The sequence below is a fragment of the Bos grunniens genome, chromosome 13 (assembly GCF_055505025.1).
Source record: "Bos grunniens cultivar Pamir isolate PY7600 chromosome 13, Bosgru_T2T1.0, whole genome shotgun sequence".
In the NCBI taxonomy this organism is placed as follows: domain Eukaryota; kingdom Metazoa; phylum Chordata; class Mammalia; order Artiodactyla; family Bovidae; genus Bos; species Bos grunniens.
This window is the reverse complement of record NC_141177.1, coordinates 59943788-59966251: the sequence shown is the minus strand read 5'-3', so window position 1 is coordinate 59966251 and position 22464 is coordinate 59943788. Positions and strand designations below refer to the sequence as shown.

The following is a 22464-nucleotide window of genomic DNA, read 5'->3' as shown; positions in this document are numbered from 1 at the left end:
GTAATCAGTGAGGCCATTCCTTCTAGTATCATTTATTTTAAATGCAGCCACAATTCTATGAACAATAAACAGCAAATCCTAAGATGGCCTGTTGGAAGAAACCAGACTTTGAGAAGTAAATAACCCAAGAGATACCAACTTAGTCTAAATAAAATGTGGCCCCAAGTTAGTTAAGTGGGTCATCCATAATAAATAGCTAAACTTATTGAGACGTTCTATGTTGCAGGTATTTGTGCTAAGGCTATGGATGGATTATCTGGTTGAATCTTCATAATAAGTAAGAAAAGCACTAATGTTGTATCCAATATTTAGAGAAAGAAACTAAGGCTTGGAGGTATGACCTTGCCCGCTAGGAAACAGTAAAGCCTGCCAGGACTCAGCTTTCCCCTCCCACTCTGATGCCCAAGCTCTCACCTGCCATGTCACATCATCTCTGTTCTAGGCTATGGGTTCCGTCTCCCTCAACACCCACCCTAATCAGGCCATCTGAGTCAGCGAGAGTGATTTCTTTGTTCACAGGTATTAGAACTTCGTACTTTGGCTCTTAATGTTCTAGAATAAGCAAAGAAACTGGCAGGAGTGAAATGTGTTTACTGTAATCCATTTTCACAATTCTTAAAACTCCTTGAGACATTTTATAATAAACATCTTATGCTAAATGAGGGAACTAACTATAATTCTGCACATACTTTGTTTTAGGATTGGAAAATGTGTTCAATTTAGTTATAAAGTGATGTTCTACAGAGTGAATGCTATTTTCCTATAGATGAAAACTGTAAGTCTACTTTTTACAGGAAATTTCCCTGACCTAAGAGGGTTAAGATTATAGGGATGACCATATAGGACACTCTAGAACACCTGGAAATCATGCTTTCATTATGCTTCCAAGTCAGGTATCAGCCAGGTATCCATCTGTAGACTGGACATCTCCAAGTTCATGTCTCCTGGACACCTCAAATTTTTGTACCCGAGATCAGACAAGACATCTTCCTCCTCAAACCTGCTCTTTCTCTGGAGTTACCCTCAATCCACAGCTCTACCATCCATCCAGTCCCCCAAATGGAAAACTGGGGTCTTCCTTTCCCCTCTGCTCTCCCTCACTCCCCATATCCAACTGATGGCCAGGCTTTGTTTCTTCTTCCTCTGGAGCCTCATCCCTTCTCTCCATCCTTCTCAGCTCAACATTCCTTATTACTCACCTGGATCAATGTGATATTTTTCCTCAATACCTACATTAGGTATCTTCCCTGGGCCTTCCTCCCTGTGCCCCTCTGTCTGGGCTCGGGTAAGCTCATTCTCTACTTGTGCCCCCCTCTATCATGGCACTCATCCTGTCTGCTAATTGCATGTTTACTTTAGTATCTTGCCCCAGTGAACTGTAAGCTTCTTGAGGGTGGGGACTGTATCTGTTTATGGATAGTCAGCTCCAAACAGAGCTGACACATGGTCATTACCCCTTAAACTGTTGAGAAAGTGGAGGAGACTTTGCAGGTGTCCTTTCTTCAGTGTTCCTGGGGGAATCGTGTCGGGATTGCTGTGTGATCACACAGCTTATCCACTTGGGGCTTGGGGAAGGCATGACAGGAGTTATATTTCCTTTTCATTTGTATCTCTTTTGTGATAATGAAAAAGAACACAGCAAAATCAACAGAATTTAGGACAATCAATATTATAGGCCAGAAATAAGAGCTTGTTAATTACAAGATAGGTCAAACAGGCTCAAACCTAGGGATTCGATCTTCAGGCTTCATGCACTAAGTTATCTGATTTTTACATCACTAACATATCTGATTTTTATGTTACTGAAGATTGCAGTATATTACCTGGCTGTGGCACCTATTCAAAAATTAATAACAGTAAAAATAATGATAATATCACTATTAAATGATTCTTATGTGCTCCTTATTTGGAGTGTTATGTTCATATGTCATTTAACCCTCACAACAATTCTATAAAGTTGATATTAATATCCCATTTTAGAGTTGAGGGCACAGTTAAGTGACATGCTTAAGGTCACCTGCAGGTCAGTGGTGGCATTAGATATAGACCTGGCTATCTAATCTCAGAGGCCACATTTGTTAGTCACTGTTGCCTGACCCAGTGCACACAGGATTCCATGGTTCTGCTCAGCCAAACACTCAGTCATGAGTGACAGCTGCTGAAATACAATTTGTAAGCATGTAGAAAAACACAGACTATTTCTGACATCCTTTCTGATAGTCACAACTTATCCAAATTCAGGCAAATAACCAAATATCACAGATGCTAACTTGTTTAACATTGTCTTTTCTTAGCTATACATAAAGGTAGGCTTCATTAAAAGGGCATTACTTCTCCAAAAAAATTCATTCTCTTCCTCCCCAGAATTATTTTTCTGGAGGTTATTTGTTGATATTACTTGGTTTGGGTAGGAACTGAGATTTTTTTCTTCAGAATGGGTGGAAAATATATTCATGCTAGTTACACAGATCTTTGCCTCTTCTTTTGTCATCTACTTACTGCTACCCATACCTTTTGAACAGTCTTCTGCCCTTGTTGGCTTGGTTTTTACTTGTAGACTGAGAAAGATAACATGGGGCCCGAATTGTGTTGACACAAAATGGCCTGACTCTAAAAGCTATAATATCCAAAAATTGCTTCTCAAAGGCAGCTTCTGGAATTACTGACAGAAGCATCATCTGACACGACCACCTTCAACTAAATGTGGTCAGAGCTCCAACCCTACTGGGGTTCTTAAAAATAGTCCTGCATTAATAGTGAATAGTAATGAGGAGAAGTGAAAAGCAAAGGAGAAAAGGAAAGATATAAGCATCTGAATACAGAGTTCCCAAGAATAGCAAGGAGAGATAAGAAAGCCTTCTTCAGCGATCAATGCAAAGAAATAGAGGAAAACAACAGAATGGGAAAGACCAGAGATCTCTTCAAGAAAATTAGAGATACCAAGGGAACATTTCATGCAAAGATGGGCTCGATAAAGGACAGAAATGGTATGGACCTAACAGAAGCAGAAGATATTAAGAAGAGGTGGCAAGAATACACAGAAGAACTGTACAAAAAAGATCTTCACAACCCAGATAATCACGATGGTGTGATCACTGACCTAGAGCCAGACATCCTGGAATGTGAAGTCAAGTGGGCCTTAGGAAGCATCACTATGAACAAAGCTAGTGGAGGTGATGGAATTCCAGTTGAGCTACTTCAAATCCTGAAAGATGATGCTGTGAAAGTGCTGCACTCAATATGCCAGCAAATTTGGAAGACTCAGCAGTGGACACAGGACTGGAAAAGGTCAGTTTTCATTCCAATCCCAAAGAAAGGCAATGCCAAAGAATGCTCAAACTACCACACAATTGCACTCATCTCACACGCTAGTAAAGTAATGCTTAAAATTCTCCAAGCCAGGCTTCAGTAATATGTAAACTGTGAATTTCCTGATGTTCAAGCTGGTTTTAGAAAAGGCAGAAGAACCAGAGATCAAATTGGCAACATCCGCTGGATCGTGGAAAAAGCAAGAGAGTTCCAGAAAAACATCTATTTCTGCTTTCTTGACTATGCCAAAGCCTTTGACTGTGTGGATCACAATAAACTGTGGAAAATTCTGAAAGAGATAGGAATACCAGACCACCTGACCTGCCTCTTGAGAAACCTGTATGCAGGTCAGGAAGCAACAGTTAGAACTGGACATGGAACAACAGACTGGTTCCAAATAAGAAAAGGAGTACGTCAAGGCTGTATATTGTCACCCTGCTTATTTAACTTCTGTGCAGAGTACATCAGGAGAAACACTGGGCTGGAAGAAACACAAGCTGGAACCAATATTGCTGGGAGAAATATCAATAACCTCAGATATGCAGATGACACCACCCTTATGGCAGAAAGTGAAGAGGAACTAAAAAGCTTCTTGATGAAAGTGAAAGAGGAGAGTGAAAAAGTTGGCTTAAAGCTCAACATTCAGAAAACGAAGATCATGGCACCTGATCCCATCACTTCTTGGGAAATAGATGGGGAAACAGTGGAAACAGTGTCAGACTTTATTTTGGGGGGCTCCAAAATCACCGCAGATGGTGACTGCAGCCATGAAATTAAAAGACGCTTACTCCTTGGAAGGAAAGTTATGACCAACCTAGATAGCATATTCAAAAGCAGAGACATTACTTTGCCAACAAAGGTCCATCTAGTCAAGGCTATGGTTTTTCCTGTGGTCATGTATGGATGTGAGAGTTGGACTGTGAAGAAGGCTGAGCGCCAAAGAATTGATGCTTTTGAACTGTGGTTTTGGAGAAGACTCTTGAGAGTCCCTTGGACTGCAAGGATATCCAACCAGTCCATTCTGAAGGAGATCAGCCCTGGGATTTCTTTGGAAGGAATCGTGCTAAAGCTGAAACTCCAGTACTTTGGCCACCTCATGCGAAGAGTTGACTCATTGGAAAAGACTCTGATGCTGGGAGGGATTGGGGGCAAGACAAGGGGACGACAGAGGATGAGATGGCTGGATTGCATCACTGACTCGATGGATGGGAGTCTGAGTGAACTCCGGGAGTTGGTGATGGACAGGGAGGCCTGGCGGGCTGCGATTCATGGGGTCGCAAAGAGTCGGATACGACTGAGCGACTGACCTGAACTGAACTGAACTGAATGAGGAGAAACATGGCCTTTAAATTTTACATATTCTCTGATGTCTATTCCTCTATATTACTAGCCATAAAAATATGATCCACTGAACCTGCTAGCATGAAATACCACAGAAATGAGAGGAAATAAGATTCCATTGCAGATGTACCTCAGAGATATTGCAGATTCATTTCTGTACCACTGTAATAGAGCAAATAATGTGATCCAGTGAGTCATACACGTTTTCATTTTCCCAGTGCATATAAAAGTTATATTTACACTATACTTTAGTCTGTTAAGAGTACAATAGCATTATGTTTAAAAAATGTACACACATAGTTAAAAGTACTTTATTGCTAAAAAATGCTAATCATCATCTGAGCCTCTAGCAGCTCATAGTAGTAAAACATCAAAAATTATTGATCACATATCATCATAACAAATATAATCATGAAAAAGTGAAATATTGTGAGAATTACCAAAATATGACACAGAGACATGAAGTGAGCAAAGGCTTTTGCAAAAATGGCACAGATAGACTTCTTCAATATAGTGTTGCCACAAACCTTCGATTTATTAAAAAAAAGAAAAAAATGCAATCTGTGGAACGCAATAAAGCAAAGTGCAATGAAATGAGGTATGCCTGTGATTGAGTGCTTCACTCATCTCTGAACGCACCTGTTACACATCCTGGATTATAGTGTCCACGTTCACAAGGGTATAAGACCTTTCTTTCCTTTCCCAGTTATAAGTTACTTCATATCACTTAAAATATATATGTTTGAGGGTTATACCATGTGTCAAATTCTTAAGGACTTAAGGAAGTATGAAGCATTTTTTTAAATATAATTGGGAGAATCAGTGAGCTATGACAAAATTGCTGAAATGTATTTAAAAACAGTTCCCCCAAGAGCTGTACATGAATGAGTGCATTAATCATCACTTCAGTATTAAGAACTTAAAAATGAAGAATCTGCTTTTTAAAATTACTAAGCCATCCCTGTAAGCATCCTGAGACTGACTCATTCCCCAATTTGTCTGGTTTCTTACAGAGCATGCCTAGACTACTCTCCATAGAGAAGAAAATGTTCTAGAATAAAGAATGATGAGTAGTAGCATCAATTAAGATGATTGAACTAAGAGATCAACAGCTCATTAAGATAACAGTAGGTTAATAGCTCTTTAATATCCTTTGGAACTGAAAAATTTTAAATATTAAGTTGGAATTGAAATATTTGGGGAAATTTTTAGTATATTGTGTATCTTTGTGGGAGAAAGCTATACAAATACATGGAAACCATTTTTTTGTGACATTTAAAATATAAGACTGATGTTTCCTATGCAAATGTGGATTAATAAGGTATATGCAGTTATCAAAATTCATAACACTATAACTTGGAGTCTCTGCATTTCGCTATCTGTAAATTATACCACAATTTAAACAGATCCTCAAACTCTCAAGGTCATCAAAAACAAGGACAGTCTGACAACCTGTCACTGCCTAAGGAGACATGAGAATTAAATGTAATGTGATATCATGAATGGGATCTAAGAACAGAAAAAAAAAACAATTTGAATGATATTCCAATGAAGTAGGTAGTTTAGTTTATAATAATACAGTAGTTTTGGTTCATTAGTTGTGACAAAAAATACCTCATTAATGCAAGATGTTAACAATAGGGGAAACTGGGACTAAGAACAGGAAAGCTCTGCCACTTTTTGACAAGCCTAAACTATTCTAAAAATTTTTTAACTTATTTTAAAAATAGAAAAAAGCAGGATAAGAAGGGGTAGGGAATGGATAATATGGCAGTCACCCAAGACTCTGCTGGAATGTCAAGAAAACAAAAATAACATTGGTATACATTATTTCAAGCAGTAAGTGTAAATTAGTCACAAAAAAGCAAGTGTTTTTATTTACTGGACATTAACATTGAAGAGATTACCCTTCTATCATATTTACTTTCCCATAATAAAACTGAAGATTATCATCATTACCATTATTGTTTTAAACTGGGCTAACCCATTAAAAAGGTTGCACACATAAAAACGGCAATGGACTGAATAACCAGTATAGCTTTTATTTTTGAAGTAGCAGATTCCTCATTGTAAATTATGTAGTGCCACTGTTCCGTCCTGTTTAACTCCACCACTCGAGTTACACACAGTCTTTATGTGGGTAAATAGAAAAATTCATTTCATGCCTGCCAAAAACGTTTTCTTCTCAGGTGTGTGTGTGTGTATAGAGAGATGGTGTGTGAAGAAAACTCGCTTACAATGCCGTCCACGTCTCTGATAAATATGTTTTTATGCTACAATCCATTATCATTATAATAAGAGCCTGTTGATCATCCTTTTAATACCCAGTGAGTCTTCCTCATTGATTGATATTGGTGCTAACCAGCCCTCAGGGCCGATGAACTGTGAAGCCGTGACTTGTGTCGCCACATCTGGGCCGGGGTGCAGAGGTGAGGACCGCATCGGTACCCGTAGGATGTAGCAGGTACCTTCCTTTGTGGTGTGCATCTCCATTAGGAGCACCCCCTTGCAACGACAGATTTCTTTTTGCATTTAGCAGTTCTGGGACAGAGACTGGTGGAGAGGCCCAGAGCCGACGTAGACCGAGAGGAAGACGAGGAATACCCGGAGCAGGAAGAGGCTGGCTGCCGCGGCGGCCACAGCGAAGAGCTCCATTTGCAGTGTAGCCTCCAGCAGCCGGGACTCCCGGGCATCTGCGAGGCGCTGCGTTGCCATGGGAACGCGGCGGCGCCCGGGCGGAACCTAGCGTTTATTACCTGAGAATGGGGCGCGGGGACGCCGCGGCCCCTCCCCCCGACCCCGCACCCCGGCGGGTCGACGCGCATCCTCCCGGTCCCCGTCAGCTTTGCGGGGAAAGCAGAAATCAGACGCTGCGCGAAGGACTCTTTGCAAAAGCTTCAGCCTGCTGGCCGAGCCGGACGCCCCGGCTGGAGGCCCCTGCGGGATCGGCCCGCGCAGCCCTTGCTTTGTCGCCACTTCGGCTCGTCGCCCAGGCCCGGGGTGCGACGCGGGGCGCAGAGAGCCCCTTTCGCTTCGCCGACGCCCTAGGACCACGCCAGGAGTAGGAACGCAGCGCGACGTCCCGCAGATGCAGACAGAACCCCGACGTGGGCATTTTTGCAGAACCATCCCAAAGCCAAGCGGCGTTGACTACTACTACTCGCCCCTCAGGCTCTCTAAGAGGAGGGAGGGAGCATAAAAGACATTTACCCCGAGTCCTAGTTATTGGAACATGTTTCTAACACCCTGGGTGTCCTAGTGGCTAGAAGCTTATTGCAGGAAGGTATTGTTTGCGTAATTAATTAATAGAAACAATAACTGGGCTCCTGAAACCCGCGCTGACGGGTGCCGGGCGGAGGGCTGGACGGGAGGCGTTGCGAGGTGCTGGCCTGGCCGCTTCGGGAAGCACCGGCAGCGGTACCCGCGGGGCGCATCCATACCCAGGCTCACTCAACTTCCACGGTTTACTTAATTAGGAGAAACGCAGAAAGCGGACGAGCTCTATTTTACACACCGCACTTTCTCCTGTTGGGTCACTGGCGGAGCCCCTGTCTGCGGAGACATCCGGGCTCCATGCCTGGGGTTGAAAAATCCGCCTCCAGGGAGCGAAGGTCTTGTCGCTCCAGGCTATAAATATTAATAAGCTGAGAGGCCGGGGCATAATTATCTCTCTTTAATTGCAACTCAACCAAAAAATCCAGTCTCCTGCCACTCAGGCCCCACGAAGTCGGGAATGCTAGGTTTTGGTGTCAGGAGACTCCCTCGGTGCAAAGTCGTTCTTTGTATCCTCCGCCCAACATATAAACCATATGCTGCGCCTCTCGGCGTGTTAAAATCACCCATGGAGAGATTTGAGCTGACGGCCCTTCGCTCGCCTCATCCCCGGCCGCCTAGTGCGCCCTATTTGTCCCCCAGCTACCAGGGGACTTGGCCTCTATCCCCCCTCACCCCACCCCCGACCTCCTGCTACTTAAGCAATAGTGTGAAGAATTGAAAGAACTGGGGGCAGCTGCTCCGGGTTTGACCCGAAGGCACCTGTGGCGGCCTCGGCCGAGGTCCTGGGCGAGACCTGCGAGCTGCGGAAGGGCTCGGCTCCGCGGCGCCCGGGAGAGCAGTCCCAGCGTCCCGGGCGCTCCCGATCGTAGTCCCGGCCATCCGGTGCCCCGCCAGCCCGCTGCGCTCCTCCCTGTATCCCTAAGAAGCCGCACGCGCGGTGAAGCGGTGCAGGCCTGCTGAGGAGCCGCTGCTCCGTGGCTCAGGTAGCGCTCCCCAGGGTTGGAGGTTGGGGTGAATGCGTGGACTGGTACATGTGCCGTGCACACTCCCAGAGCGCCCCGGATGCTGAGAACTGGGGTTTCTGCGCGAAGCCCGGGAAGTCCAGCCCCTAGCTGGCTGCGCCCATTGCTCAGGCCTACAGGCGGCGAGCTCGCGGATGGCCGGGCCCTGGGAGTCGCCAAAAGGCTGGGGGTGAGGGCTCCCGCTTCCCGGCCCGCGGACTTCGACGGCGCAGCCCTACACTCAGGCCCGCGCCTCCCCTGAGTGTCCCCAGGGCTGGCAGAGCCGAAAGAAGGCCTCGTCATTCCCCAGGGGCGGGAACCATCAGCCGGGGAAGGCCCTGCGGAACCCAAGCGCCCAGGGCGCGGGAAGGATCTCTACCGCGCTCCTCTCGGAAAAGCGGTGGAGGCCCGACACCCTGTCGCGAGGAGGCCCGGTCCGTCGGAGGCTCGAGGAGGTTTGGCCATCTGCGCGTCGACCTAATCAGTCATTCAGGTTTCTAAGGCACTATCGAAGGCCAAGAGGAGCTGCCTCATTGTTTCTTGTCTTCTCATTGCCGCTTATTCGAATAGTTGTGTGCCAGCAAAGAGCTGCCCATGACAGAGGTGCTGTCCACTTCCTAGCGAGTTTATGAACATTTAAAATTATTAATGGTCATTTACTCGGTTCATTCCCACTTAAATTGCATCAAGAGAAAAGTTCAAAATGCAAAATAAGGATTTAGGTAAAACAACCCCAACAGTTAAGCTGCTGCTGCTAAGTCATGTCAGTCGTGTCCGACTCTGTGCGACCCCATAGACGGCAGCCCACCAGGCTCCCCCGTCCCTGGGATTCTCCAGGCAAGAACACTGGAGTGGGTTGCCATTTCCTTCAAGCTAGTACCCATTTTATTTTAATTAAAAATGCAAACCCATCGGGGAGGCCCAGTTAAAAGACACTCACTATTCAACCGGAAGTGTCGATTAGATTAGGGTGACCTCTGGTTGTCACCAAGTTTCGTGTCCACTGCAATGATAAAAAATAATAAGAGGTTGGATGCTTGTGCATGCTAAGTCTATTTGAAGAGTAGGCAGTTTCTCCAAGTCACTCCAGAGGCAAGATTGGGTTTTTGCTGATCAAATCAATTTCCTGTAGCAGGAACATGGGCTCCAGAGTCTACAGCAAGTGGTTAACTGAGGCTCGGAGTTGGGGAGGGTCCAGTTTTGGTGGTCAGGGCAGGGCATCAATGCTAGCACCATTAACACTGTGGTTTTGCATTTTCCCCTCTGCTTTCACCAGTTGGCACCCAGGTCACCTGTTTGGGAGAGTGACCCTGAGGGAGGAGGTAATGATGAGGGCACTGAGCTTCCAGACAAAGACAGGGGGCAGCAGTGGGCATCTGGACTGGCATGGATTTTTTTTTTTATTATTCCTGCATCCAGCCAGTGTCGAGTTAAAAAAGACAGAGCTCTATGAAGACAGCATGCAGTTGGCCTTCTCTAAAGAGAAATTTGGCTTGAGTTCCCTGTTTAGAATCAGGCTTAGAGGTTGCAAGGAGTCACATTCATTCTGTTGAACTCTTCTTTCTGCCATGGTGGGTGGAGACAGGCAGTGGTGGCAGGTGGGCAGCTGTTAAGGGCCTCCTGTCCCTAGAGCCCAGGAAGCATCTGGAAATCTGATAGTAGCAGTATTTCTCTGATTGTCTTGAAAACTCTTTCATCTCCACCAAGAAGGGTTTCACCAGGCTTAGCTGGTTGTTGGGACATTGTTCTTTGCTAATGGAATCTCTCTCCTCTCTCACCCCTGCTCCCCTACCCGCCCCCCCACCCCACACACATCTGCCCTTTTTGTATTTTGTGTTAAACTTTGTAGCTTGCTGAAGATCAAAGTCATGTACCAACTTGTCTCTCTGAAACCCTACCCACAAATCTAAGTCCTCTCTGGCAGTACAAGTCTGGAAGAACTTTTTAAATTGTGCTGGCTCAGCCTTACCCAGTTCCTCCTGGGGTGATGCAACACTAGAGTAGGGCCCAGAACGCTGCTGGATCTGTCACCACCGGCTGAGCCACTCTGAGGTGCCAGACTGGACAAGAGCTCTGTGGCATGATCTTCCCTCAACCCCTGCAGCTTTGAGGGGAGTCACAATATAACACCTTCCTCTTTGTAGGGCTTTAGAGCCAATAATGTTCTTGCCACTTCCTTGTAACAACTTCTTGTTATTTGTAGTCACAGACGAAGGAGAGACTGAAGCCCAGGGAGGTTAAGCACTTAGGCCATGGCCATGGAGAGGATCGGGTTCTTGTGAGTCTGATCTTGGGCTCTTGCTACCAGACCTGTCACTTTGAAGTCAGCAATAGACACTGTGAACTCTAACCAGTATTTCGTCCTGGAATTGGAACTGGATCTCCTCTCTGGCAAACACAATTTGGCTTCAATATATCAGTATATTCTTGGGCTTCCCTGGTGGCTCAGCTGGTAAAGAATCTGCCCGCAATGCGGGAGACCTGGGTTTGATTCCTGGGTTGGGAAGATCCCCTGGAGAAGGGAATGGCAACCCACTCCAGTATTCTGGCCTGGAGAATCCCATGGACTGTATAGTCCATGGGGTTGCAAAGAGTCGGATATGGCTGAGCGACTTTCACTTTCACTTCTGTTTGGCAAACACACCATCTTATAAGTAGAGAATCTAGCAGGTTCCTCATAAGAACCAGGGTGCAGTCCAGGCACCAGTGCCAAAGACAAAGGGGATCCCGGCCTTTCACAGGATGTGGCCTTCCAGTTGGAAGACGTTCCCCAAGTAAGAAGAAGCCTCTTTTCACAAAGACAGGGGGTTTTGCCCAGGTGGTAATAAGTCCCGCCTTTTCTCCTCTTCCCTCTCCTCCACACTTGCTTGACTCAGTGGACACTAGGCCCAGCAGCTTGCCTTGTTCATCAGTGAAGGCCAAGGACTGGGACTTTTTTTTCTCCTCAGAAGCTGCAGGGTGTGATGTTTAATAGCATTAGACATTCAACAACCTCAGACCTTAATGTCTCCTGAATTTTATATACCTGGGCACACCCACCATTCCCAGTCCTGAACAGCCAATCTGATCTACAGCTTTCACCTGGTTAGGTTTCAAGAAAATGAGACTGGGATCTAAAAGAATTGAATTTTTCTCTTTTTTGCTTGGATTTTCAGATTTGCTACTTAGGATTCCTCATGTCCTCAGTCCACTGGCATGAAGAATACTGGCATGAGGTAGGAAGGTGTATTGGAAGAAAGAAAATAGCAGTCTTTGATGGATAGGGCTGAGGTTAATGAAGCATTTGAAGATGTTTGTAAAACTACTTACAAATGTATGAAAATTACAACTCAGCTGCTGTTCACCAAAGCAGTGAGTCAAATTACTTGGCAACTGTGTTAAGCACTTAACATGTACTGACTCTTCACCTCCACAACCACCCTACAGTCATGACTATGGCTCTACCCACTTTACAGGTGAGAAAACTGAGGCACAGAGTTGTTCTGTAACAGTGCTGGTAAAAGTTCAGAGTCGGGATCTGACTAAATCTTGTTCCCCTGTGAATTAATGCTGAGTCATCAATCAGACAGGTTTAGCTGGTTTCACAGAAGCTGTGGTCACTAATGCCAAGTGGCTTCATTTGGGAAGTGAATTCTTCACTCTCTTAGCAAGAATACATTTTAAATTTTCTTTCTCCTCTTTCCTCCCTGCCCCTTCGCCCTTGGAGCTGAGATTCCTGTGGCTGAGCCACAGGCTGAGGAAGGTGGCAAGTGGTTAAATGCGATGATTTGCTGCTATTCATTCCTCTTGTAACCTATGTCCCAAATGACTCTGAATCCAGCTGAGCCGAAGTGTTCAAAGAAAATACATGTTACCAGCCATCCAACATCCACGGCGCCTTGAGTCAGTAATGACAGTCAGTGCCTTTTACACAATTGCATGTATTTAGTCTACAAAGCATATTCACACACAGTCTCTCATTTTAGGTATTTCCTCTTGGCACTTGGGGCCTTATCTCGAAATATGGAATGCAAGGCTGGCTCCCTTGTTAGAAAGATCCCAGGCTGGGCCAGCTGCCCCAGATAGAACCCAGTGACTCACTGTGCCCTCTTGTGCCCTTGGAAGGAGAAAAATGTAAACATGCCTGCCAGCTTCACAATCGAAAGGAGGCAGCCTTACCCAGACACTTTTCCCCAGGGTTTTCCCTTCATGACACCTTGTACTATTTGTTCACATTTCAGTGCATTTCCTCTAAATTGTTCTCATCCTCTCCTGGCAAATCGGAGTTTAGAAACCCTTCCATCCATGAGCTAAACCTCAGCGTGGCACAAAGACGCTTTTTTGCCTCACCTTCTGTCCTAACAAATCCAAATCCTAAATTCAGTCAAGAGACTGAATTTAGGACATCGAGTGGATTTCTCTAGAAAGGGATGTGTGTTTTTTTTTTAATTTCAGACATCTTTTTTCTCTTTTGCTCTTTCTCTTTGGCAAGACAGAAAGTGGAATGGTCCACATGCAGGTTTCTTCCTGAGTAGAAGAATCAAGTGAGGTTCCCCTGTGTATATGCATTTGGCTACTGCATCTATTCTATTTGGACAACTTGTAGGATTCTGACCTCCCTCTGCCATTTTTGCAGGCGTGGGATGAGGGCAAGGTGAATGAGCTATGTGCCTTGTGCACAGAATTTCAGGAGATACCAAAAAACTCAGTGGTCAAGATAAATATTTTAACGCAATATTTAAAGAAAAATCAACATCAACACAAAAAAATCCACAATGAACAAATGATAAAAATTTTCAATAAAAACAGTATGATTGACATTTCCTTTTGCCTCAAGCTTCAGTCTGGCTTGTCACAGCACTGCCTTCTTATTTATCTTTCTCTTAAATCAGAGGAAATGAGAGCGGCAGCAGGGATAAAGCTAACTGAAATCGATGTAATAAAGCAGAGAAATGAGACGTGAACAGAATAAAACCAAACGTAAAATAATGCGTTGAAAAGAATAAAAAGAGAATGAAAAGGAATGCTTAGATTAATATACACACAGCTTTTTATCAATGCCAGTGAAAGATTTTCAGAGAAAATTATTTGACCCTCAAGCTATTGTTTCAGTGATTATTAAACGCTTTGCTGTAGTTCAAAACATTTTTAGACACGTGTATTTTCCCTAATCCTACAGACATTTTTTTTTTTTAAATAAAGTATTCTGTGTTTTTAGAGTGCTTTATTTTTCAGAGCACTTTTTTGGGGGCATATTATTTCATTTATTCTCACATAGAGTTAGATAGGGCATGTTATATTTTCTCAGAAAAAATGAATAGGTAGGATTGGGGAAGATAAGGAAAAGCTGTTTTCTGAGTGCCAGGCATGGTGCTACATTCTTTACATATGTTGTTTTATTTATCCTGATGTATGGATATGACCAGCTCCTTTTTACAGATCAATAAGCTGAAATCCAGGGGGACTGGTTAATTAACTAATAATATTCTCAGAATATTTATTTGCCAAAAAACTTATGGTATCATTCTCGTGCTTTTGGTTATTAGTATAATAAAATTTTTGAAAGACTAATTAGACCAAGAAGTTACTAATAACTCCAAACAATGTATAACTCCAGAAGTTTTTCTATGACTCTGTATTTAGTCAGAATACCTCTTAAGATTTTCTCTTTGCTTCTTCTGAATAATCTTATCTGTATCTATGCCAGAGTGAGTCAACTTCTAAAGCCCTAGTTTAATAGAAATACAGAAATTCTCTTAAAAGTGGAAATATTTTGATCTAAGTAGATGTAAATGACTGGTTAGGAAAGTGATTTAGTATTTTTTCTTCTCTGCAAAGTACATTTGGTTGGTTTAATATGCTAAAATGAAAGTGAAGTGAAAGTGTTAAGTCATCTTCTCCAGGGGATCTTCCCGACCCAGGGATCAAACCCAGGTCTCCTACATTGCAGGCAGACGCTTTAACCTCTGAGCCACCAGGGAAGCCCCTTAAAGTCATTAGTCACGTCCAACTCTGTGACCCCATGGATGGTAACCCACCAGGCTCCTCTGTCCATGGGATTTTCCAGGCAAGAAGACTGGAGTGGTTTGCCATTCCCTTCTCCAGGGGATCTTCCTGACCCAGGGATCAAACCTGGGTCTCCCGCATAGCAGGCAGATTACTGTCCGAGCCACCAGGGAAGCTCTAAGTATATGCCAAAGTGTAGAATTGTTCTCCTATGTGCCCTGATTGTAGTACATAGTTTAATTTTATAAATAGAAACATGACAACATTAAAATCATGTTTAGTTGATGGCAGAGCCTGGTGGGCTGCCGTCTGTGGGGTTGCACAGAGTCAGATACGACTGAAGCGACTTAGCAGTAGCAACCCTACCCTTATACATCTTTTTTATTTTTGAACACTGCATTCACATGAAGAATTTCAATAAGAGTAAACAATATTATTTTATATATTATTTAATATATTATTTTATAAACATCTCATGATTTCTATAGACTTCATACTAAGAAAATATGCACTTTAAAAATAAATATGAGGGACTTCCCTGGCTGTCCAGTGGTTAGGACTTCCACAGCCGGGGGCACGAGTTTGATTCCTGGACTGGAAATTAAGATCCTGAATCCCTCACAACATGGCCAACAAATAAATAAATAAAATCTATGATCCTTTAAAAAAAAGTTTATATGATATCACTTCAGGCTTACAGAAGCCTCGGAAGATAGGTTTTGTTAGTCTTCTTCCACAGACGTGGAATCTGAGGCAGCAGACACAGGAAGGGGCTGAGCTAGGATTCAGAGTCAGCTTAGGACACCCTCCTCCAATGGGTGCTCAGTCACTGTGACAATCAGGCTGCCGGGCATCTATCTGTAGTCTTTTGTTGATCAGTTTCCAGGGAAGAAAAGAATCCTTAGGGCTCTTCGAAGGCCCAGTCATATTGCTCTCTGAAGGGGTTGCAGGAGTGTATAATCCTTCCAGCAAAGAAGAAAGAGAACCACCCTCAACTTCACCTGGTTAACCTTGGATGTTGTTAATTACTTTAAAAAGATGCTCCCATGCAGGTGTAAAGTCAGACTGTGGGGTTGTTTTAATGTGTATTTCTTTGATTATAAAATGAGGGCAGAAATATTTTTGAAACATTTGCTAATTTGTCTTTCCTCTTGCATGTAAATTGTGGTTAATATACTTTGCCCATTTATTTACAGGGGTCAATTTTTTAAATGAACTTGAATGATGTTTTTTATTTTATCCATAATAATCCTCATCTTTCAGAGGTGATTAAAATATTATCCAAGCCTGTGGCTGATTTTGTGATTTTTTTTTTTTTTTGTAGACTACATTTAAAGAGAATAATTCCATGATTTAAATGATCAATTTTGCAGCACTGCCAGATGACTCGGTGGTGATTTGACTATACAGTAGTATTTATCAAAACTAATTGAAGTTGATCATTTGAAGATAATTAGGGGTGAGCTTCCTCAACTCTAACAGATTAAGCTCAAGCTTCGGGGGGAAATGAAACATACTTCTGCATTTTCTGTCCCTGAAATCAGAAGTTCTTAAATAGAATCATGTAACAAGTAAGCTTATGTAGCCTCTGTTTTTCTTTAAAAATAATAAATAAACTTATATTTATTTTAATAGAAACCAGCATAGACATCTCTGATTTTTATGTTTTTTAGTTCTAAAAACATTTTAAAGCAAAGAACAGGAACAATATTTCATTTGGATCAACATGAGCAATCTGAAAGAGTAGATAGTATTAACACAGATTGAGTCCTCACTTCCCTCTCCCTGTACTTTCCCGAAATGGAAAATAAAAATTTTTTGTAATCTTACTAGGTAGTCAGACAGCCTCCGGGGACTACACATGACTGTTCTCCCCTAATCATAACGGCTTTCTGAGGTGGAAATACCATGTATATCAGAGTTATTTTTCCTAATTTAATATGATATCTGCCTATATGCCTTAAATATGTGCATTTTAGCAAGCAACCTCTCTCCCCTCCCCCAACACTGAATCTTTTAAGACTCATTCATAGAGATTTTTAATTTTTCTTTCTTTTTTTTTTTTAACAAATCTGCTCAAAGGTAGTTACTAGGGCCCAAGTACACACCCATGGGATGGAAAGAGGTGGCCTGACTAGAAGGTGTTACTCTTCCCTGCCAAATTCCCCCGCCCCCACTGCACACAAAGCCCCTGTTTTGTAAAGGTTCACCCCTGGATTATTCTCACTTCTCCAGAGTCCTGAAGAGTGACACTAACAACTGGGTTGTAACCAGGGCCAGCACCAGGAATGAATTATAATCCCTCTCTTCTTTCTTTTTAATATAGGAGAATCTGTATCTGTGGCCATCGTGAAAGGTTGGTTTTTTGTTGTTGTTTGCTGCCAATTAGGAAGGCAACACATCTAAGTATAAAAAGAAGTCAGGAAATAAAACGTTTCTAGAGCAGTGCCTGCACTTGGTGGGCCGTCTGGCAGTTCTGGCCATTGACTTCATTGCCACCATTAACATTTGCCCAGCCACTCTTCCTTTCCAGAAAAGTGGCCAGAAGCAGGGGCCTCTCATTTCTCTTGGAGACCATCAGCTTTCATCAAAGCTCTGCCCCCAACAATGGGTTACATACTCTTAGAACATCTGAAGGGCTTTGCTGAGGCAAAGTTAAAAAAAAATTTCAAATGAGTTGGTACAGGTTATATTTTATTTCCAACAGATGCTACAAAATTGTTCAAAGCACAGTAGCTTCAGAAAACAGGATATCCTTGAACCATGAAGTTAATTTGACCCAGGTGGTGTCCAAAATACCAAGGAATCATACTGAGACGGGTTCACTGTCAGTGTTCCTTGATCCCACCCCCTCTCATTCTGATACGCTGCACTCTACCATCTATTTATCCTTTGGCTTTCCTTTTTCAACTTTGACATCACTACAGGTACTTTTCTTTTTGAAATGTGTCAATGAGCCGACTGTATACCTAAGGCTTGAAATGTCTCCTTAAAAATCTCAACATGCACCTATCAAAGCAGCTTACAAAGCCCTTTTTTGAGAAATAGGAGTTGGAAACTGTGTCCTCTGGTGGATGGTACATCTTCCTTTTAAAGAAAGCCAATTTACTTTCAACCAATGGATTGTTTATATTTTAAAAAAAAAACTCACCTAATCTTCTTCCTATGTGAAGAGAGAGGTAGCCATTTATTGTAAAGACCCAGAAAAACCCAATGAGAGGGTCTTCCTTGGCGAAAGACCATTTTCCAATGCAGGGGCTGTGGATTTGATCCCTGGTCAGGGACCTAAGATCCACATGCCTCTCGACCAAAAAACCAAGACAGAAAACAGAAACAACATTGTAATAAATTTAATACATAAAAAAAAAAAAACCAATGAGAGGATAAAGGGAGTAACTCATAATTCTTCAGGTTTGAATTTGGCAGCCAAATACTTATTTCAATATAGTTGTTGCATTCTAGATTCTTATGCTCATCAGCAGTGCTTGGCAATTTGGGTAGAAGACCAGAACTATTTACTTCTCTGAGGTCAAGTATTAGATAAGAGCATTTTCTGTCACAGGTGCTCTTCAAAACAAGCTCAGGTGTCACTGGGATATGAAAGTGAGTGGCACGTTGATCTAATTGTTAGTAGCTTTTAATGGAATGCAAGGACCTTGGTTTCATGAGTTCAGTCACTCATTCAGTAAACATTTAGTACATGCCTGTTGCACACCCTCACTGAAAGAAACACCTGACATAGATACTAGAGGAATCAAACCATGCCATTGTGGCTGCAATTTCGTTATTAAGTAAAATGCAATTTTATTAAGTATTCTGAACACTCTGTCCAGCTAAGTGTTATGACCCTGATTTTAAACACCAGAGAGCTGGCTCAGAGAGCTGAGCCTTGCATGGCTTATCTGTCTCAAGCTGGTAGCAGTGGAGCCAGGGTTGGTCCCACTTGGCCTAAATCCAGGTTTGAACCTGAAATCCCTTTAGGTCTCTGACAAGTTCTCGTTCAAAAGAATACTGAGAATGAAATAAAGGTAAGACGGTTGAAATTGGGGAAGTCAAGGCAAGTGTCAACTAAAGTCACTTGATGGCCTTTCCTGTCTCTGACTGAGGCTGTGGATCTATTTTTAGATCATATTATTCCATACTGTTGTTGCCTGTTTCCTTACTAAGCCATCACTCTTTAATTTAAAATTGTAGTAAGTGTATTTTTCTAGGCCTCTGGTCATCAGTCCCCACTGGTCTCTAAAACCTTGCAGCTTCCCAGGGCTCAAAGAAACCTGACCCACCTCCTCTAGGGAGCCCTCCTGGATCACCCAGGCTTTCTCCACATGCTCCTCCTGAACTATTTTCCCCTTCATGACCAGGGCAGGCCCTCTCTCCTCCACTGCTTTTGTATTCTTTCTGGTTCCTAATAAATATTTGCTGAATGTAGGAACACCACTTACTGTTTTTGAGCAACCACAAAGGTGAAAAGGGCTGAATGTGTGTCAAGTTCCCTGAAAAAAGCAAGACCTTGGCAGGTGGGAAGGATCTACCAAAAATCACTGTTAGTTTGTTAATCCCCCAAAGGGGCTGGTCCGATAGAAGCAAAGTCCATGGTTCATAAAGACTGGATAAATGTTTTATATGGAAAATAAATTAGCAAATTCACTGTCAAATTCCAAATAGCCAGCAAGCATGGAAAGTCAAAGTTTAACTTCCTTAAAAAAAAACCTGTCACCAGTAGCCAGATGACAGAGCCTGTCAGAAAAACCATGTGTCACTTTGGAAACAGATTGCTAACTGACACACGGCATTCTTTCCCGGGCCCATCCCTGCAGACTGGAAGAAGAGTGAAATCTTGCAACACCATTTGTCATTTGACTGTACAAAAGTTTCCCTTTAATTTTGAGGGTATTTTGAAGTTACATAGATTTCCACCTGTGAGAAGGAGTGTCTGTCATGAGAGTCTTTTATGGGAAGTAAAATATATTTGAGAATTAACTCCGATTACATCATTTCATGTAATTTGGGGTTTGGCTCATGGCAGACATGTTATGAGTCAGCTAAGGCAGATGCGGCTCATTTCTTTGTCATACAGACTTCCCAAATCTGGCCCTAAGTGCTAAGCATATCATCATTTAATCAACCTAATGGGGAAGTAAGAATTGCCAGGCTAAAAATATGTCAAAATATTCCAAGAGACTGATAGAACAGTGATGAGAGAAAGAAAAGAGTATGCTGGTGGAATAAATGAACCTTGCTCACAACCCATCTGTTTAAGAACAGGAGTTTATTTGTTCGTTTGCCAGGTGCGGTGGTAGGTGTGGAAGAAACAACATGAAGTTGACAGAACTGCCATTCCCAAGAAAGTGGTGGTGAGCAGAGCGTGCCCTGCATTGTTAGAAGCACTGTGATGAATGTAAGTGCCCCACGGCCCTCGAAGGATTCCCCGAATTCACTTCTGGAAAGTCAAACTTCCTCAGGTCCCCCATTCATGACATCTTACACTTAAAAATCACACACAAATAGAATACTGATCCTCTTAATGCCGAAGAGATGGGACCTGGTGTCTCAGGGCAGGCCTATTTACTAAGCACAGCCCTACATTTTTTTTTTTTTTTTGCTCAAAAGAAACATCAGCTTACTATGGCTCATGGGTGAAATTCAAGCATGACAAATGTCCAATTTAAAAATAAAGCCTTAATAATACAAAAGGCGTGACAGAAAGAATACAGGCATTAGAGGCTGACAGATCCAGGCTCCAATCCTTCTTCAGTTGCATGGTAGAGGGTGGGTTTCTCAGCCGGGCACACAGTAATTGGTAGCTAATGCTATGGATGATTATAAATATCAGTCATGAAAGCACTTAATTTGTAGGAACAACTGCCCCCAAAAGGAAAAGGCTCAAACTGCTCTGACGGTGTGACTGGGGCTCTTGGGGAAGCAATCAGCACTAAGAGTGACTTGGAAGAAAGGATTTATGATGGGAATTAGCTGATTGCTGTCCATGAGATGGGCAGGGATGGCAATAGGGAAGATGATCTGGAGGCAAATGGAGGAGAGTGGGGACTGACTGGAATCCACAGGGTTCTGGAATCTGCATTTTCTCTCACTGAATGAAACCTTGAGTCCCAGGAGGCCTGCAGAGGAGCTGGTACCGAGGACCCAGGTCTCAGGAATGAGGCAGGAGTGGCTGGAGCTCAGTGGGAGCTGCAGAGGCCGCAGGCCAGGGGCTGCTCCACCCCGACAGGTGAGCCAGCAGGTCATGGGCAGGCGTTGCAGCACCCCTGCTGTCCTGTCCTGACCTTCAGCATGTCCTGCCACCTCCCTTCTGCTTCCAAATCCAGTGCAAATTTCTCCTGGCTGAATCTCCCTGGGAACCTTTCTGGACAGAGCGCTTAGAGGAACAGTTTCAGCTTAATTCAGTGACGCAAAACAAACCTCTCCAGCTGGGAAATGTGCACTGCCCTGCAGCTTCAGAACAGGCTTCTCTGCCTCTCTCCGGTTTCCTGTCCCTCCTCACTCTGCCCCTACCCCACCCAACCCTTCACACTTTCACAGATCTCTGTGGAGGACTCACATTGTTCCAGGCACTACATTAGATTCAGAGGATAAGATCGTGAGAGAAAACAGCCGTGATATCTACCCTCGTGACTCGTACATCGACAGAGTGAGAGACATTAATTAAATAACCACACACATAAGTGTAAATTTTCAACATGGTAGCGCCAAGGAAGCCAGGTGGCTCAGTGGTAAAGAATCCGCCTGCTAATGCAGGAGATATAAGAGATAAGGGTTCGATCCCTGGGTCCAGAAGATCCCTTGGAGGAGGAAATGGCAATCCACTCCAGTATTCTTGCCTGGGAAATCCCATGGACAGAGGGGCTTGGAGGGCTCCAGCCCTTGGGGTCACCAAGAGTTGTACACAACTGAGCACGCATGAGGCAAATGCCATGGAAGAAAGGGTATCTGGTCTCTTGAAAAAGCACAAAGGGAGGATTTCACCTAACCTTGAAAACCTGGTGATTAGAGTATCACTTCTCTAAAATCTCCAGATGTATCTAGAAGCATTGGTAATGCTATTGGTTTTCATTGACTCCTAAGGTGAGTCTCAGACCATCACCATCACTGATACACAACTGTCACAGTGGACCAGAATGAGGGAGGCCAAATTATATTAAAATCTGGAGAGATTTCTCCAAGCTGTGTTATTTGACAAGCTAATTTTTTAGGAAATTCCAGTTCATGTACTGACAGAACACTGAGTCACAGATAAGGGGACTGGAATGAAAATTTCATGTGGTGCTCCCCCTCCTCCCAGGTTGCTTACCCAGAATGCCAGTAGAACATCCCATTGACTGAGTCCTTTTCCAACAGTAAGACCTGGTACCACTTAGATTTTCTATAAATGCAGCTTCTCCTTTGGTAAATGCAAAATTTAAATATGCTCCAACTGTTTGAAAATGGTGACTTACTTTTTCCAAGGTAGCATCCAAGTACTGACATAATATGTCAGCAGCTTCTTTTTCTTGTTCTCTATCTGCAGCACCAGCCAGGGTCCTTGCCACATGAT

General features: G+C 43.4%; 1 pseudogene across 1 annotated transcript; it reads left to right on the top strand.

Moving 5' to 3' along the window:
* The first annotated feature begins 3821 nt into the window (after positions 1-3821).
* Positions 3822-7865, top strand: LOC147361072 (uncharacterized; annotated as a pseudogene). Its single transcript, XR_015139700.1, has one exon. The product of XR_015139700.1 is annotated as an uncharacterized LOC147361072 (transcript).
* Positions 7866-22464: the final 14599 nt, after the last annotated feature.